This window comes from Cetorhinus maximus, chromosome 23, assembly GCF_964194155.1.
Source record: "Cetorhinus maximus chromosome 23, sCetMax3.hap1.1, whole genome shotgun sequence".
Classification (NCBI taxonomy): domain Eukaryota; kingdom Metazoa; phylum Chordata; class Chondrichthyes; order Lamniformes; family Cetorhinidae; genus Cetorhinus; species Cetorhinus maximus.
This window is the reverse complement of record NC_135901.1, coordinates 43,017,326-43,023,325: the sequence shown is the minus strand read 5'-3', so window position 1 is coordinate 43,023,325 and position 6,000 is coordinate 43,017,326. Positions and strand designations below refer to the sequence as shown.

At 44.0% G+C, this 6,000-nt stretch overlaps 1 non-coding gene across 1 annotated transcript; it reads right to left on the bottom strand.

The window, feature by feature from the left end:
• Positions 1–1,601: 1,601 nt before the first annotated feature.
• Positions 1,602–1,674, bottom strand: trnav-gac (transfer RNA valine (anticodon GAC)). The gene has a single exon. It is a non-coding gene; the product is annotated as a tRNA-Val (tRNA).
• Between the last annotated feature and the right edge of the window lie 4,326 nt (positions 1,675–6,000).

Sequence of the window (6,000 nt, the reverse complement as noted above, 5' to 3'; positions counted from 1 at the left end):
CAGAACAAGCTGAGACACCAAGTGGAAATCAGGATTTCTATGCCTCTATTTTGGATTATGAACGGCTTTAAATGCTAGTCCGGTTAGCTCAATCGATAGAGCATGAAACTCTAAATTCCGGGGCCATGTATTTGAGCCCCACGCTAGGCGCCATTATTCCTGAAAACTTTGCAGCTTCCATGGGTGATCCCCAGCTCTCCATTGCTCCAGCAGTATCACCGCTCAAACTGAGTCTTTCTCTGTCCCACTTTGTGAAAAATCGATTTGGTTGTTTCTGCGTTAAAGTTGCCCTCTACTTCACTGGAAGTTGTGACTGTTCAGTGCTGAGGATTTGGTGCTTTCACTGGCAATTCCCGGTCAAGGAAATCCTTTTCCTTACCACTGTGTGAACTGTCACAATGAACAGAAATTCCTGATTAAATGAAACCAGGTCTGGCAGCGTCTGTGGAGTGAGAAAGAGAGTTAATCTTCCAGCTGGATGATCTTTCATCAGAGCTGGAAAAGTCACAGATGTTACAGGTGGAAAACAAGTCCAGAGGCTGAGGGAGGGGAGTGAAAGGACAAAAGGGAAGGACTGTGATAGGTTACAAGGCCTGAGAGAGAAACTGACTAAAGGGATGATGGTGCAAAATGCGGATGGGAATGGGACAGATTTATCTTCCTGCTGTTCAAACTGGCAAAAATATCACTCTTGATCAACCAATCACAACTGCCCTTTCAAAGTAACTTTCTATAAGTGTTTCATTTCCATCCCCACTGCTGCTGCCTTCACAGTCATTCTATCATCTTCAACCCATTCCAGCAAAATCCACCTTCTTCCCTTGTGTTCAGCTCTTCTGACGTCATGGGACTGAGTAAATTCAGTGAAAATTTTTTTGTCATTTGGCACAAGATTCGGAACCAGACCTGGGAGAGGTTTGTGTCAGTGTAAACAGTGAAATTTCCCCTATTACCGCTATATTTTGCCGTGAACCACCGTCTCTATAGTCAGTGATTTGCAGCCTGCCATGCCCTTCTCTCATTCCTTATCTTCACCTCTGAATTTGTTCGTGACCTGTTGAACGGGTGACATTTCAGGCGCTGATGCAATACTCCAGCTCTCAATCCACTGATTCAGGTGGAACTGATATGCGTTTTCAGTTTTCAATCAAGAAGTAATGCATATTTATATTAATCATTCTCATGACATTTATAAGCGCCGAACCCTAACCACTAGACCCCCAGATTTGCAGCTTTACAGCCCGGCTTATCCATGCTTTCTGTGCCTTTTATTTTCATTTCAAACTTCTTTCAACAGAGACACTTTTCTCCGACAAAATGACACGTTTCTCTAGAACACAACCGACTTCTTCAGCCAATGACAACAGCGATTGCTGTTAGCTGGAGAAGCATTCATTGTCTCACAGTCCCGGATTGTCATTGGATCATTAAACAACAAAAAAGGACAGAAATCGCCAACTCTCCTGTTACCCGGCGAGTTCCAACAGGTAAGGTGAAGAGCAAGTGCAATACGGCTGTGAGACACTGCATTCAGCTAACATTCAACAACAAGAAGGAGCAACGCAGCTTTTCCTGTTACTTAAATGAGCAAGTTGCGGTAATGTTTCTGCCCGGTTTCGAACCGGGGACCTTTCGCGTGTCAGGCGAACGTGATAACCACTACACTACAGAAACGCCATTGATAAGGAGCCCAGTACATCTGACTACAATGCAGTTCCGCAACAGCATTTTTGGGTCTTTGTTTTGAAGAAATGGAATTCGGTTGTTCTCATTAGGAATGCTGGAGACAGACTGATCAACAATGTCATCATCAAATGGCACAGCAGGTTGGATGGTCATTAGATCATCTCTTCTGTGCCAGCTTCTTTTTTAAAGAGGAACCGATTCGTCTCAATATATTTCTCTCTCTCTCCATAAGCCTAATTTTTCTCTATTTCAAGTAACTGTCTAATTCACTTTTGAAGAAGGTGTTTCTGCAGAATCCATGCACAGTTTCCCTTAATTAACAAAGTTTTCCCGACCCAGTAACGTGAAGATTTGGACTTGGGTTTCTTCAAGTCCCTGGAGGAGTGGATCCGAATCCCAGCACTGCCACAGTTTAAGTCACATTCCCACTTTGGGGAACTTTAGGAATTCCCTTTCGGAGAACAAGAGGAGATTCTAGTTTAATACAGGGCGGGTTGTGAACTTTATTTTGTTTGGAAAAACGCGGAGAGGCAACACAAATATAAATTGTTGTAAGGGAAAGGCGGGTGTGTGGAATTGGTTGAGTTGCTCTTCCAGAGAGTCAGCATAGACACGACGGGCCGAGTGGCTTATTTTGCAGCCATCTCTGATTTGACAAGAACACATTTGAGCTCGGAAGCTGCTGTTAGTCGTGGCTGAATGTTTAAGGTGATGGATTTCAAATCCATTGGGGTTTCCCCCTGTAGGTTTCAATCCTGCTGACTACAGTTCTCATTATTCCTAATTTTAACCAGGGGCCACCAACTTCATCCCTGCGGCTCCTGTGAAACTGACAAGGCGACACACGGCAGAAATTCATCACTGAAAGTAACTGACACACATCAAATTCTGCTGCTTTCATGTCGCATCTTTTAACTCCCTGTTCTCCCTCTCAGACATTTCCAGGTCTATCAAATGTCATCCACCTGGAACTTCAGCCGCCACCTCGTTTTACTGAATATGGTCGATTTTCCGTTAGATTAAGTTAATAGGTGGCTCCATAGCTCAGTGGTTACAGCACTTGACTTGTAAGTCAGGGGGTGCGAGTTCAATCTTTTCTGGAACCTATGGATAACCTTCAGCTGAGATGGTGGAGTTATGTAGAAAGCTGAGAGACTGCAGAACAATATAGAAGAAGCAACTTAATAATTTAAAACACTGTGGATGTTGGAAATCTGTATTAAAAACAGAAAATGCGCGAAAAACTCACCATCTGACAGCATCTGTGGAGAGAGAAACATAGTCAATGTATCGAGTCCTTGTGACTCTTCAGAGCGAAAGGGAAGCAGAAAAGTGATGTAGTTTATACTGTTATACGAGGCGTTGGGTAGAGCAGGTGAGAAGGTCAGAGATAGGTGGGGGATCAGGAAGGGTTGACAAAGGAGTCAGGGACACAAGACAAAGGGAGTGTTAATGACAGCGGTTAGGGCGAAAAAAGATACTGATTGTGGCATAAAGGCAAGAAAGCAGAATGTGTGAATAGCAGAACAAGGATCAGCACTCTGTGAAAGAACAATTGACAGTTGGCCCTTCAGGGGCCTTCCTCCTCACTTTCCAAGGGCCAAAACGCTTCTTTCAGGTGAAGCAGTGCTTCACTTGCACCCCCTTTAATTTGGTCCACTGCATTCGCTGTTCCCAATGCGGTCTCCTCTACATTGGAGAAACCAAACGCAGACTGGGTGACCACTTTGTGGAACACCTTCTGTCTGTCTGCAAGTATGACCCAGACCTTCCTGTCGTTTACCATTTCAACACTCTACCCTGCTCTCAAGCCCACATGTCCGTCCTTGGCCTGCTGCAATGTTCCAGTGAAGCTCAACGCCAACTGGAGGAACAACACCACATCTTACGATTAGGCACTTTACAGCCTTCCAGACTGAATATTGAGTTCAACAATTTCAGACCGTAAACTCTGTCCTCTAATTTCACCCTTTTTAAAATCTCGCTATAAAAATGTATTTTTATTTTTATTTACTTATTTTTATTAATTTATTCATTATTTTATCCCCCTTTTATCCCCTTTTCTATCCTTTTTCCCCAATCACCGCACTTCCCCCCACACCAGCCCAAAATAGAGCCATCTGTTACTTGTTCCATGTTGCTCTTTCACAAAGTGCTGACCCTTGTTCTTCTATTCACACATTCTGCTTCCTTACTTTTATGCCACTATCCGCACCTTCTTCAGCCCTGACCACTGCCATTAACACTGCCTTTGTCTTGTGTCCATGACACATTTGTCAATCTCTCCTCCACCCCCACCTATCACTGACCTTCTATCCAATCTCGCCTGCTCTACCCGCCCCACACCGCCCCCCTCCCGCCCCCTCCCCGCCCCGCTTGAATAGCATAAATCCTATCACTTTCTATTTCTTTTCAGGTCTGAAGGAGAGTCATACGGACTCGAAACGTTAACTCGGTTTCCCTCTCCACAGATTATGTCAGACCTGCTGAGTTTTGCCAGCATTTTCTGTTTTTATAATATATAAGAGGTGATTGGCTAACAAGATGACAGACGGAGAAAAATGTAGCAAAGTCTGAAGTTACTCACTTGGTCGTAAAAATAGTTTGAAAAAACAACAAAGCAGAACATGTTTGAAGAGGTGAGAAACTTGTGCTGATGTTCAAAGAGACTTGGCTGTACCTGTACAAAGAACACAGAAAGTTGCATCAGTCTCTGTAGCACAATTGGTCAGCGCGTTCGGCTGTTAACTGTAAAGTTTGGTGGTTCAGAGGCGAAGCCGTGAATATTTTTCCCCCATCAACATTCAGTGTCACTCAGATCCGGGTTGTCAATGGCGGTAAGAACATTTTCCACAATTGTTTCCAGTTCTACTGTTCTTCAATGAGTTTCGATTCAGGAAACTTTCGGCGTGTAAAGCAAATTTGATAACCACTAGACTACAAAAACAACACGCAGCTCCTTGCAGAACGACATAGAATGTCAAACTGGGCTGTCTTATTGCACTTCAGAACCTTGTTTTGTGGAAGTACAATTTGGCTGAAAATCTTAGCCATGCGGCAGAGAAATTGATCTAAAATTAGAATCATCAGATGACACAGCACATCAGCAGCTCATTCAACACCTCACACATGTACGAACGGCCTTACAGCAAATCCGTCCCCATCTTTCTCTCTTTCTTCCAAGCCATGCATTTTTCAGAATATAATTCGAAACCTGGAGAAGTATAAATGTCACGTGGTTTTGAGAAGATGCATCCGGTTACTGTTTAACAACAAACGGGAAAGATGCAACCTTTCCTCACACTCAATTCTGTTAATGCTTCTACCCCTTTTCGAGCTGGGAAACTTTCCGTGTGTGAGAGACCGTGATCCCTATTACCCTACACAAACCCTGCAATATAGCGGGGAAACTTTCCGTGTGTGAGAGACCGTGATCCCTATTACCCTACACAAACCCTGCAATGTAGCGGGGAAACTTTCCGTGTGTGAGAGACCGTGATCCCTATTACCCTACACAAACCCTGCAATATAGCGGGGAAACTTTCCGTGTGTGAGAGACCGTGATCCCTATTACCCTACACAAACCCTGCAATGTAGCGGGAAACTTTCCGTGTGTGAGAGACCGTGATCCCTATTACCCTACACAAACCCTGCAATGTAAAGAGCCCAATTTAACACATAGAAGGCAGAGGGCCGGGAATTTTCAGATTGGAAAGCCGCAAGTAGTGGAGTGCCACAAGGATCAGTCCCAGGGACTCAATTATTTACTATCTATATTAATGACACGGAGGAGGGGACGGAGTGTAATGTATCCAAATTTTCTGACGATACAAAATAGGTGGGAGGTCAAGTTGTGATGAGGACCTGAGGAATCTTCAAAGGGATATAGATAGGTTGAGTGAGTGGGCGAAAGTTGGCAGATGGAGTTTAATGTAGGGAAGTTTGAGATCATACACATTGTTAGGAAGAATCAAAAGGCAGAATATTATTTTAATGGAGGGAGACTCCAAAAAAGTGCAGCACAGAGGGATTTGGGTGTTCCTATGCATGAAAGACAAAAATGACATGCAGGTGCAGCAAGTAATTTTGGCCTGTTTTGCTCGTGGTTGGAGTTTAAAAGTCGGGAAATCTTGTTACAGCTGTACAGGGTGTTGGTGAGGCCGCACCTGGAGTCTTGTGTACAGTTTTGGTCCCAAATTTAAGGAAGCATATATCGGCATTGCAGGCAGTTCAAAAGAGATTCACTAGGCTGATTCCTGGGATGAAGAGGTTGACTAATCAAGAACTGTGAAGCAGGTGAAGCCTTTATTCATT